The sequence below is a fragment of the Paramisgurnus dabryanus genome, chromosome 6 (genome assembly GCF_030506205.2).
Source record: "Paramisgurnus dabryanus chromosome 6, PD_genome_1.1, whole genome shotgun sequence".
NCBI classification, from domain to species: Eukaryota; Metazoa; Chordata; class Actinopteri; order Cypriniformes; family Cobitidae; genus Paramisgurnus; species Paramisgurnus dabryanus.
In genome coordinates, this window is record NC_133342.1 from 24763142 (window position 1) to 24776662 (window position 13521).

A 13521-nucleotide genomic window follows, 5' to 3' on the forward strand; every position below is an offset into this window, starting at 1 on the left:
AAATTCACTTTTCATAAAGACGACTTGTATTCAAAGCCTGGAGTGGAGCCAAAGCAAGTTCTTTTCTTTAACGTTACTGTAAGGGGCTGTGTACACCAAAACTTTTACGCCTGCGGCCGGCGCATGTTTTCAATTGTTTCCAATGGAAGCTCGGCGTTTTTCAAATAAGCCAGCAGCTAGCGGGTTTTTTCCGCGCTGAAAACCGGCGCTCGGCGGTTTTTCCGCGCTCGGCGCTGAGCGTCGAGAGTTGAAAGAGATTCAACTTTGGGAGAAAAGCTCCGCTCGTCAATGTCAGTTCTCACACGGCCGCCCAATCACAGTGGAGGAGGGGCGGGACATTACCACAGCAACCAACCGGCTCGCAGCTGAAGTATCACAGCTACCAAAGTGCAGAGCGGAAGAAAGCTGGCACTCAGCTGAAAAACAGCTGGCATTCGGCGTCCTCAAGGCGTTTTCAGCCGCGTTTAAAAGTTTTGGTGTGTCCAGCCCCTAAGCGTTCTGAAATCACTTCGCTCAGGATCCACTCCGGGTTTTCTGACTGTGTAAAGCTGAGGTAAAACTTTAAGCATGGACATACTTTTAATTCAGGAAGGCTCATATTGGAGGTCAGTGTAAAAGACAAATGGAGATTCACTTGGCTTAGCAAAATGGGGAAACCTTATATTTCGTGGGATAAAAAAATCAAACAGCCAGCCGAGCCAGGTACATGTTTTGCATTGTATGTCTTGGGCAGTATTTTAGGGGTAATTGATTTGTCCAATACATAATCACTCACGTCCCGTTTTTTGACTGATACGCTGATCTAACCAGTGACTGATACAGTTTTGTTAAAGTTCATGTGGCGCCACAGAGGCAGATGACATCCAAATCCTGTGAGAGCGATTCAAGAAAACATACAGAGGAGACTGCTATCGAAATACTTTGATGTCATCTGCCTGTCGGTTTCAGCACCGCTGTACGAAGTCGAACCAGCAGCAATGCTGATCATGACAACACATGAGAATGATCAGCTGTCATTCAATCACAGACCCCCTCAAGTGTACATTAAAAGGGATGATATAATACGATTTCATATTTTCTTTTTTAAAGTGGGTTATTTAGCCGTTTCGCCTCAATCTACTATGCTTCGAAAGCATTTCCAACTTAGCTTGGACATTTTCATGCATGATTCACAGTCTGTAACTTAAAGGAATAGTCTACTCTTTTGCCATATTAAACTATGTTATTACCTCAACCTAGACAAATTAATACATACCTATCTTTTTTCAATGCGTGCACTGTACAGCGTGTTATGAATGTGTTAGCATTTAGCCTAGCCCCATTCATTCCTATGGTACCAAAATAAAGTTTTATTTTGTGGCACCATACTTACTGGTATAACTCCTCACGTAACAGTCTTTAAATAGGGAAAACAAGGAAGTGTTTGGTGGCTTCCCTGTTTGGTACCATAGGAATGAATGGGGCTAGGCTAAATGCTAACACATTCATAACATCCTGTACAGAGCACGCATTGAAAAAAGATAGGTATGTATTAATTCGTCTAAGTTGAGGTAATAACATAGTTTAATATGGCAAAAGGGTAGACTATTCCTTTAAGTGTGTTTTAATAATCTTATTTGTTAAAGTATATGATGTTGACTCGAAACTACAGCTTACAGAATCTATGTAAGATGTTTTTTTTAGTTTGTCACACGTAGATTAATATGAAGGGGAAGTGTTTTGTTTAAAGGACTGTGTTAAAAGTAAAGCTGTAGTCGGAGCCGATGGTGTAGTGGACGGTGCTCCGACACATGGTGCAGACGCACTTCTGGCGACCCGAGTTCGAATCCCGGCTCGAGGTCCTTTGCCAATCCCATACCCCTCTCTTCACCCTATACTTTCCTGTCGTCTCCTTAATTACTATCCAATAAAGGCAAAAATGGCCCAAAAAATATCTAAAAAAAAAAAAAAAGTAAAGCTGTAAATTAACAAACTATTAATAAACCTACCATATGTTGTAGGCATAAAAGTTATAAATTAGGAGATTAGCTATCATTCTGACAAATGGCTTAAATCAATGTATATTCACAGAAAACCATATATATATATATACTAGTCAACATTTGAAGTGGATCAAAAACTTTTATCCAAGTTGTCCTAAGACAAGAACGGATATTGGGTATTGGTTTTAAGACAACTTTTAGGAAAGGTTTTGATCCACTTCAAATGTTGACTAGTGTATATATATATATATATATATATATATATATATATATATATATATATATATATATATATACCTCAGGAGACTTCAATATGGCATTAATGGCAAAAAATGCATCTCAAAATGCATCAGATTGATGGATTAAAATATGGAATTTTCAAAATTTTCTTGCAAAATCCCCTAGAGGCCTTCTCACCATCTTCACCCCTAACCCATTTTCATACCTGAATAAAGTATGTTGGTGAATGTTTTGCAATGTAGTTCATTTAAGACATATTTCTGTTCAAGCTATTAACGGATCTGTCAGGTTTCCGATATGTGTCCCCCCCAATGTTAAACTTATTCCTACGCCCCTGATGTAAGCTATGATTAGCGATGCTAGCCCTGGCACAAGTCACGAACCGCGCAGAGATGGTAAACATCTCAATGTAATAGCCATGCCGACAGCTACTTGTAAACAAAGTGAAGAGAAGAACTAGGCTCGTGCATGCTTTCTCGTGCACATGTTTAATAGGCGTTCCCTCTCTGGAACAGGTAGAATGTTGTGCATGTGGCAGTTCTTTTAAAAAATTTGGAAAATCTTCCGCTATACCTTAAACCGATAAAATGTTTATGGCCCAACAATGGGTTAATACAGCTCAACATTTTGGGTTGGAAATGATCTATCTTTTTTAAAAGTGTACCTAAACAGATTTTTAAATATAATTTGTAGTGGGCTCCTGACAAAATGAGGTCCTTTAAACCAGTGGTTCTTAAATTTTTTCGGCGTGCTGCCCCCCTTGGGTATGGTGCATCATTTCGCGGCCCCCCCAAAAGAAAATGTATGACATAAAATATTCTAAAACATATCATTTAAATGAAACAAAACATATTAAATTATTGCTGTTGGTTAGCCTTATTTTTCTGAGGTTTCATTATACAGAATTTATGATAAATGATAAATTCACTAGTTCGTATTAACATGTAATCGATAGGGAATGAGATAAAGTATATTTGGCGTGCTGTCCGAGGAGAGGGCTCCGAGCTCGGAATTTTAGCCCGAACCCAGAGTACTCCCCTCTCTTTAACTGTGATAAATGAATCTAGATGAGAGTGAGGTGATGGGGTGGAGGAGGGATGCTGCAAAAAATCTGTCACGGGACAGAGGTGAGGGAATGCCATTTATAGGCACCTCTTGCAGTGATTGGTTGGATCACATGACCATGCTCCTCCCGAACTTAGTTAAATAAACTTCATTAAAATAATGTATTTTATAAAATGTAATAAAACTGGGGCCCCCCTGGCACCATCTCACTATTCCCAGTTTGAGAACCACTGCTTTATATTTATGAAATAATAAAACAAACAGAATCTTAAATTCTGTTCAGATGGCTAAAAAGAATAAATAATTGTAAAATGATTAAAAGAGAAATTATATAGAATTTGTTCTGTTGTAATTTTTTGATGGATCAATGTGCTTTGCAAAGGCCTCTAAAACAACAACTTTTTAAATTGCTATCCAATTTGTTTCATAATAGCAAATCACAATGTGTGTACAATATGCAAACAACAATAGATATACGCATACATGTCAGATTTTGTATCCGTTTTTGTGACCCTGTCTGTGAAATCCAGGCTAAAGTCTGATGATCTACAGTAATTATGAGATTAGGAGCAAGATTTTTTAAATAATTGGTTTCACTTTGACCTTACTCCGTCAATATTAAAGATAGCAAGGTTATAATTTTCACAGAATGTTCTTTACATTAGCTGTAGGATGATTTTATGTAGAAAACAGCAGATCAATAAAAAAAAATTGGGCTCAATTTTTCTCATGCACTAAAAATAAAATAGACATAGGCCTATACGGTTAACATACAAAACATATCGAGTTGTTATAAAAATGTCAATAAATATAGCTGTTGTGAACTGAATGGCCAATTGCAGATCTTGCCAGCAAATGCAGATACACTGTATAGTGTATCTCCTATAGGCACAGCCTGCTAATGAAAAAATGTGACCTGAATTACACACAAACATATATACCTAATGCTTTAAATGCCTCATGATGGCATGCCCAATTCAGCATCTGATTGATTAAAATATAAATTACTTCTAAAACATGCACTGCAGAGCAATACAATCTATGAATATAATGAAAATGATCCAACAAATCAGCACTATCACATACAAAGAGATTTTGAGGGAAAAAGACCTGAACTGAGCTGACAAGAGTCGTGATTCCCCAGAATGATTATAAACAGTGGGCGAGGAGCAGGCTTGGTAGCTTTGAAAGCACACGTTACAATGCATTTGTTCAAACATTGTAGACTAAATAACACGTATTTTTGTAAAATTATAAAAATAATGATGATGATGATGATATGCACTGTAAAAACCATGAAATCTGATGATTAAATGTTTTGGTTCAAAATAGACAAGACGTGTTTATATTGTAGACTGAAACATTCAGTACCCTTTCAAGTACACAGATAACAGCCTCTGTCAGTCGTTCGCCTTTTAATCTTACTATTTGCAGATGTGTATGCTTCTATTAGTGTCATTAAAAATAAATACGTAAGAATGTTTAACACTGATCAGTTTTACCTGCTTTATTGTAAATATGTTAAATAATAAAGCTAGAAATTGTATGCACTATGAAGAAAGAAATTAAAGAAAGAAACAAAGATTTTTGAAAAAGTTTTTGTCTCAACAAATATGATTATAAAACAAACATGCAGATAGTGGATGCCTAGTTTTGTGGGTGGGGGGTGGTCACGTTTTTTCTATCCTGACAAAGGTTGTCTGTATAAATGAAAGGGCAACACAATGATAGGTCAGAATAAATCATCACAAAGATTTGCTTCAAAGGCCTCTAGAAACCTTCTTTCATCACCTTTGGTTGCCATTTTAAGTCCGATATTAACCGAAGGAATCATTGGAAATACCAACCATTAAATGGTGAGCATTGAAACTTAAATGACCAGCTTACTTACCTCACACTTTACAACGCTTCTTGATTATCCTTTGGACGTTACTGACACTTGACACTGAGATTTGCCAAATGTAAAACAAACAACTAAAGAAACATTCAAAATAAAAATCGGACGTAATTTCCACGTTTACTGGAATTAAAAGCTGTAATACACGCTGTCTCGTTGTCCTGTGAGGTGAGATTCTCGCTGTAGTAACGGACATACTCTCCAGCGCGTGACCGATGGCGCGAGCACTCTCCGTGTCTCCCCTTCACTTCAAATCCAGATGCGGAATGCTCGTTCTCGAAAGGTATTTTAAAGATAAAAACACTGAAACATTTGTCCCACCTTAATAACTGGGTTACACGAAAACTGTTGCTTTTTGAGAAAAAGCAAAAATCCATGCGAATTTGTATTTGTATCCTGCTCACGCTGTATAGCTAGCCTACTATTGACGGAGGGTCGTGAGAGGAGCTTTATATGACCTTGTGACGTGTTTAAATTGATGTGGGGATCCCTGTGCTATTTTTAGACCCTGGTTGTTGAGAGACTAGCGGGGGTGGATGAAAAGGGTGGGGGCTTGGGGGTTCCCGTGCAAGCATCAACCGCAGCAAAATTGATCTTATAATGATGCTTATAAAGCTATTGTATTGTGCATTAAAATATCTCACTGTGTGGTTTAGCCTACTAAGTATTAACGTATGGCCGTAATAAAGACACCATTTTCCAATGCGCCGACTGTTGTTGTTTCTATCATGGTGTTATAAATGTATAATTTCTAGACAAATAAAGCTCCAATAACGTATTGACTAAAAGCAAATATGTAACAAAACAAAGACATTGGCATTTAGCCTTGGAAAATTAAGTGTATATCATTTCAAATATGCCAGATACATTTGTTTGGAGACATGATAATATGAATGTGCTTATATGCTTTATACTTAAACCTCTCTTATTTTTGTATTGTGTCTTGCATATTGGTGAATTGGTGCAGCAGTGTGTGTTTGGAAGACCCAAGGTCCCAGAAGGGAAAACGTCTTGCATTTGTTAACAACCACGCACGAGTATAACCGGGAGAATGCTCACAATGGTACGTGACATCAGCTCAATGACATGATGAGATTTGAGAATACAAAAGGGTTGTCTTTATAGTGAGAAGTCAAAATGTATTCATCATTATATTCTAAGGCACAGTTGTTGTATTGTAAAATGGTGAGCAAGAATTGAGCATAAATGCGCTTATTTTCGATTTTGTTCGATCACAGTTCATGAAAAATGAATGCATTTCATTTTGATATTACACTACACAATGTAATAAGGTAAACCGTCATAGCCCATACAGAGGTGCAAGGTGCAACACTGTCAAGAATAAAGCTCAACCGTCTTTTCAATTATCTTTAAGAGGATTAAACCCCTTTGTGGATGAGGTTTGTCCAGGGGCCATTATTTGACATATGAGCAGCCAGACATTTTAAACAGAATTTAATGAGACTCCATTGTTTGTGTTAATCATCCTCAAAGTGACTGTATTAACAAAGAGGAGACAAATAGTTTGAAGGAGAAACAGCAGGGAGGCGCTGGCTGATGTTATGGGGAATAAAACTGAGGGAACAAGATTGCGTCAGATGACAGGGCTTTGAAGTTCTTAAAAGAAACTTATGGTGAAATTATAGGCTCCTTGCATGCTAAACAAAAACTGTACCTACAGTATATAAGTGGTTCAGATGCAAAAGCCTCTAAATGCCACCTCCATCAAAAATAAGATAATGGGTAACGCTTTAGATTACAGCCCGGAAAGTACTGCGTAAGTACAGCGAATTTACACCGTATGTTTCTGTAATTATAGTATACTTATGAAGTATGTACGTGTAATTATAAGGGAACAATTTATAATATTTGGGGAATAAAGGGGTAACAACCAGGAAAAATACAAATAATATATGCAGTAAAGAACTGTGTAAGTACAGCGAATTTACAGCGTATGTTTCTGTAATTACGGTATACGAAGTATGTATATGTGTAATTATAAGGGAACAATTTAAAATATTTGGGGAACAAAGGGGTAACAACCAGGAAAAATACAAATAATATATGCAGTATGTATTTTATAACTAAGGGCTAACTATTTTAATATTACATGGTATGTATGACTGCTAAAAATTTGGGAAATTACAAATTATCAATACAGTAAGTAATTCATAACTTCGGACTAACGATTCCAATATTAGGCCTACGTGATATCAAAACAATCTTATGTTTGAGAGTAATTTAGCGAGAACACACACATTCACTGAATTTGGCTCGATCACACTCCTTTCCAAATATAGCTGGTGCGTGGTGATCGCACTGGCGTCATACATGGATTCTGCAAACTGTGGGTCTTCATTCAATCATAGTCATACACCACATATATTTTTGGAATAATATAGGCTATTAAAAAATATTTAGGCATAGGCTAAGTATTTTTTTAAACACGGGGGGTACATATTTTATCATTTCATGATGCATGATGATGGAGATTACTAAACAACAAAACTTGAAATACAGTTAATGTGTTTATGCTATTTATTAGTACGATACTATTTTCTGTAGTCACTGTGTAAATGTAACATTGTTTTGTGTTGTTACAGTCTAAGTCAATTTTTTACCCCCTTGTTTCACGTAGTTACAGAGTAAGTATAGCATCTGCGGGCTGTAAATTAAAGTGGCACTTGTTACCCCCTTGTTTCATGTAGTTTCAGAGTAAATACAACATCTGCGGGCTGTAAATTAAAGTGGCACTTGTTACCCCTTTGTTCCCAAAATATTATAAATTGTTTCCTTAAAATGACACGTATGTACTTTATAAGTACACTATAATTACAGAAATGTATGCTGTAAATTCGCTGTACTTACGCAGTACTTTACTGCATATATTATTTGTATTTTTCCTGGTTGTTACCCCTTTATTCCCCAAAAATTATAAATTGTTCCCTTATAATTACATGTATGTACTTCATAAGTAAACTATAATTACAGAAACATACACTGTAAATTTGCTGTACTTACGCAGTACTTTCCGGGCTGTAATCTAAAGCGTTACCAGATAATGATATTAAAGGCGGGGTGCATGATCTCTGAAAGCCAATGTTGATATTTAAAATTACCTAAACAAACACTCCCCCTAACCCAGGGGTGTCATAAGTCGGTCCTGGAGGGCCGGTGTCCTGCAGAGTTTAGCTAAAACTTCCCTCAACACACCTGCCTCAAAGTATCTAGTCTGCCTAGTAAGACCTTGATTAGCTGGATCAGGTGTGTTTGATTAGGGTTGGAATAAAACTCTGCAGAGACACCGGCCCTCCAGGAGCAGGATTGGACACCCCTGCCCTAACCCAATAGAATCTGGACTTTCTTTTGATAGACCCGCCCCACACATACGCAACCCAGGCAACGATGTCGGTACAGATATTCATAATAAAGGCTTTTTTATTATGAATATCTATGAGTTAGTAGACATGCCCTTTACTGCTGATTGGCTACAAGTGTATTTTGATACTATGCCCGATTACATATTTTCCAAAGCGTTTTTCGAAAATCATGCACCCCGCCTTTAATCGAATGTTCTCAGCACGTATGTTCATCAAATACTTTAGCTTCAAATCCGCTTAATCCCGACCTCAGGCCATTCAGAAATAGTTACTGCTTTGTTGGCAGAATTTATTAAGAGTCTGATAAAAAATTATCAACATGTCAGACACACTTAGAGGGTTTTGCTTCTGAGCTCTTCATACAGTATGTATTTTTGTAATAAGTAGTATAAAGTTAAAACGTTTAACGTTAAATAATCTTATTATGAAAATTGCTTGTTTAGTGGTGCATCACTGTTCACTGTTTGCTGAAGTGTCTGTTGCTAATTTTCTTAGCTGCGAACGCTATCAAGGTGTGATTAAAATCTGCTGGTCATATGTTTTGGTACCTGGACTGTGGTCTGGTTGAGGGGCGGTGTTGGGGTAGAGGGCCTGGAAGAGTCATGGTTCGCTACTGATATTGCTCGTTTATTTGGTTACATCTTACCTCACCTTGGGGACCAAGTTAGCAAGGACTGAAAATAAAATCTTGGGTGTAATTCCTTTCTTGTGTTAATTTATACCCTTATTCCCCCTCACATTAAGCTTCAGTCTCCTCTTATATTGTCATGTCTGGAGTGAATTTAGCTTTTATACAGATTATGTGAATGTACTCTCCTGCAGTTTATGATGTCCTAATTAAGCCATGACTTTCACAGCATACCTGAAGGAGAACAAGGGAATTAACTTTAAAATCACATTACTGGAAGAAAAGCATTCAAGAACAGATCTAAAGGGCCATATCTGCAGAAATGTATTGTGCCATTTCCCTTTTACTGTTGGCAGATGCCTTCATGTATATCATGCTGTTTTAAATATACCTACATATATTTACCAGGAGACAGGAATATGCGCTTTAAATCCTTATAGTCATTATAATATGAACATGTGCTTTTTATGCTCTCTAATTTCTCATTTTCTCTGGGGTTTTTTTGTATTGTGTCTTTTACATTGGTGAATTGTCCAATGTGTGGTGCAGCAGTGTGTGTTTGGGAGACTCAAGGTCTCAGAAGGGAAAACATCTTTTATTTGTTAACAACCAGACAGAATAATACTTTTTAACTCAGAGACTGCTCACAATGATATGCGACATCAGCTCAATGACGTTGGAGAGGTTTGAGAGTACAAAAGTGTTGTCTGCATCTACAGTTGTTGTATTGTAAAATACTGAGCATGAATTAAAGGGACACTCCACGTTTTTTGACAATAGGCTTATTTTTAAACTCCCCTGGCGGTACCACTTTTAGCAGCTTAGCATAATTCTTTAAAACTGATTAGACCATTAGCATCACACTAAAATGATCAATAATTCTGTATTTTTCCTATTTAAAATGGACTCTTTGTAGTTACATTGTGTACTAAGACAAACATAAAATTTAAAGTTACGATTTTCAAGGCAGATATGGCTAGGAGCTATATTCTCATTGTGGCGTAATAATCCAGGGTTTTGCTGCCGTACCATGGGTGCAGCAGGCGCAATGATATTACACAGTGCATGAAAATAGTCCTTATCTATTGAAAGTTACGATGGGGACTATTTTCGGGTGCTGCGTAATATCTTTGCGCCTGCTGCAGCCATGTTACGGCAGCAAAGTCCTCGATTATACGCCCAAATGAGAGTATAGTTCCTAGTCATACTGGCCTATGAAAATCCCAGCTTTTAACTTTTCCGTCAGTCTTAGTACACAATGTAACTACAGAAGAGTCAAGTTTTAAATAGGAAAAATATTGAAACTTTTTGGTTAGCGCAATGCTAATGGTCTAATCAGATTCAATAGATTTTGCTAAGCTATACTAAAAGTGGTACAGCCAGACCCATAGATCGGCTGAATGGATTCCAAAACGGTAAAAATAAAATGGTTAACTCTAGGGGAACTGGAAAATGAGCATATTTTCAAAAAAAGTGGAGTGTCCCTTTATGCAAAAATTCTTATTTTTGATATTTGGTTTTGGTCGTGGCCTATACAGAGGTATCTTAATGTTGGCAGTTGTCCTGTTTAAGTTTGATTGTATTTTATAATACAATGTAGATTTTGGATATCTATGTTTGTATGTGACCCTTGACACACATATTCAGTCATAAGTAGCATGAGTATATTTGAAGCAGTCGGCAACAATATATTGTTGGTCAAAAATGTATATTTCAAATTTATTTCATTTTCTACTGAAATAAATATAAAAAAATATTTATTATTAGTAATTTGTATGGCTAAGGACTTCATTTGGACAACTTCAAAGGCAATTTTCTCAATATTTTGATTTTTTTTGCACCCTCGGATTTCAGATTTTCAAATATATCTCTTCCAAACATTGTCAAATATAAATGTTAATTTCAAAAAAATTACCTGTGATATCTATGTACGTTTCTCTTTTCAACTCATAATGATTAAAGTTTGTTATTTATTAAAACAACACCATATAGCTGAAATAATAATTTGATAACATTTATAGCACAATGAGAATGAGAATAGCAATATTTATAGAATATATATATATAGCACCATACTGCAGTCTTACTACACTATGCACGCAAGACAGCATCCAATTAATATTAATGGATTTTGTTCTCTAGATTGCTAAAGGGGCCACGTGTGTTGATCAAGTCTCAGCGGTGAAGCAGAGCCTATTAAGAGATCTCCTGCGAGGACATCCCTCACAGTGTGTGCACTATATAATTGCAAGTAGTGATTGTTAGAATAGTGATCCAGTTCTTTGTTGAATTCACTCACATGCATTAAGTGCATTGGCAGATTACTCACTCGAATGCTTTTGCAAAAATCTGATCTGTGCTCAGCACAGCCGACCTATCCATCTTGTTCTCTGAGCGTCTGCTTCCACGGCACTTGCACCAGCTGAGATTGTAAATGGAAAGCGTGTGTAACAGAGATCTCTAGTTTAACACGGTCACTTAGTCATCGAGCGTTGCAGGGGCCCGTAATGGCGTTGCAGCTCAGCACCACTGCAGTACACCTCCACTGCAGCCTTAATTATCCATAGCAGCTGTAGTGAGAACAACCCACTCACTCACAGGGGAAGTGCAGGGGTAGGAAAGCAGAAAAGAAGAAGAGTGCGAAGTGGGAGTGAGTGAAGTCTGTTTGCACTACTGAGAGGAGGCAAAACTGGAAAAACAGACTGGATTGATTGTCTTCTCCTTTTGATGGAATTATGTGGTGACAAGAACGTACAGTAATGTATATGTAATGTAAAGTCTAGTGGTTTTCATCGTTGTCGTTCATTAGAAGTAATAAAGTAAAATACGCTTTTTGAGCCGCTTTATAGCTATATATAGTGAAATGTGGAAATGAATGGGCCACAGGTGCAAGGGCAAAACAATTCTGGTATTGTCAGTGTAAGGGTCCTTGAGCTAAAAACAGTCAGATCAGAATTCCTAGCTATGCTTCTGTTGCAGACAACATGTTTTGAAAATTCAGTAGAGGATGATAAAACAAAAATCTACAGCATTGGTCATCGCAGATTATATCAAGTTTCCTCCGCTTTACACATTACTTTTGTGCGTCCACATCATGTTACAGATCCCTCACTTGCACATCATTTGTTATAATTCCAGTACTTTCATTTCTCCTGGACTGTTGAATAAGTGACAGTAATAGACAAAGGCCCAGAGGAGGAAGATGAAGACATGCTATCACAAGCAGCTGTGACACAGCAGCTGGTCTGACAGTGTGGATGTGGCCTGAATGCACATTTACTCATCTAAGGTCCCTGTATAAGGTCACAGCGTGCATGCGTGCGTGCGTGCGTGCGTGTGTGTGTGTGTGTGTGTGTGTGTGTGTGTGTGCGTGTGTGTGTGTGTGTGTGTGTGTACCTGGTAATTATCACGTTGTGGGGACCAATTGTCCCCACAAAGATAGGAATACCAGTATTTTTTTGACCTTGTGGGGACATTTGTGAGGTCAGGGTGATGTTTCTTGAAAATCTGAAGTAGGAGAAAGTTTTCTGTGATGGTTGGGGTTAGGGGGAGGGAATATAACAGTATAAAATGCATTACGTCTATGGGATATCCCCACAATACGTGGAGACCTTGTGTGTGTGTGTGTGTAGAGAGAGAGAGGGGGGGTCAAGTTTTCTCTGTATTGTGCAAGGACATGCATAATGGGAATGTACCAACAAAGATAGTAAAACTTAATATCTACTGCATTGCTGCACTCTAAATGAGGGTGCTAAATAGAACTAAAATTGGTTCACTGGGTAGCACCTATAGCGCATGTGTAGAAACGTATGGTGCTGTGTACCATTAGTGGAGCTATAGTCATGCTACAACACCATTTATGGCACTACTTATAGATCACTTAAAGTGGTCCCCCCTATGATTACGAGCCATGTGAACCATTTGAATGTGATCCTCAAAAGGAAAATGGTTTAATATACTCAAATGCAGAAAAGATTTCTATGATGATTAGGTTTATAGGGGTATTGTTTGCAGATTAATGCCATTAGTTTAGTATATATATATATACGAATAGCTCAGTATCAGAGAATGTAGAATTCCTTACAAGAATCCACATCATGATAGAAAATAAAAAGTGCATATTTGAAACACATCTGGAAAGCCACTTTTTAGAAAAACAACACTTAAATACTGTAGTGATTCTCATTATTTAAAACATTTATCTCAGAACTTTTGTGTTGCTTTAGATTTAGTGATATACTGTAAACAACGGTTTGGCAGATATGCACACAAAAAATTACAAAAAGGTTCAAAAGGTGTCACTGGGGTGGTAACTTTTCGAAATGTACA

General features: G+C 37.3%; 1 protein-coding gene across 1 annotated transcript in view; it reads right to left on the reverse strand.

The window, feature by feature from the left end:
- kcnn1a (potassium intermediate/small conductance calcium-activated channel, subfamily N, member 1a) overlaps positions 1–5543 on the reverse strand; it is a 49095-nt gene extending 43552 nt beyond the window's left edge. The window contains exon 1 of the mRNA XM_065276291.1: positions 5179–5543. The gene's annotated coding sequence lies outside the window, so the exon portion shown is untranslated. The remainder of the gene's footprint in view (positions 1–5178) is intronic.
- Between the last annotated feature and the right edge of the window lie 7978 nt (positions 5544–13521).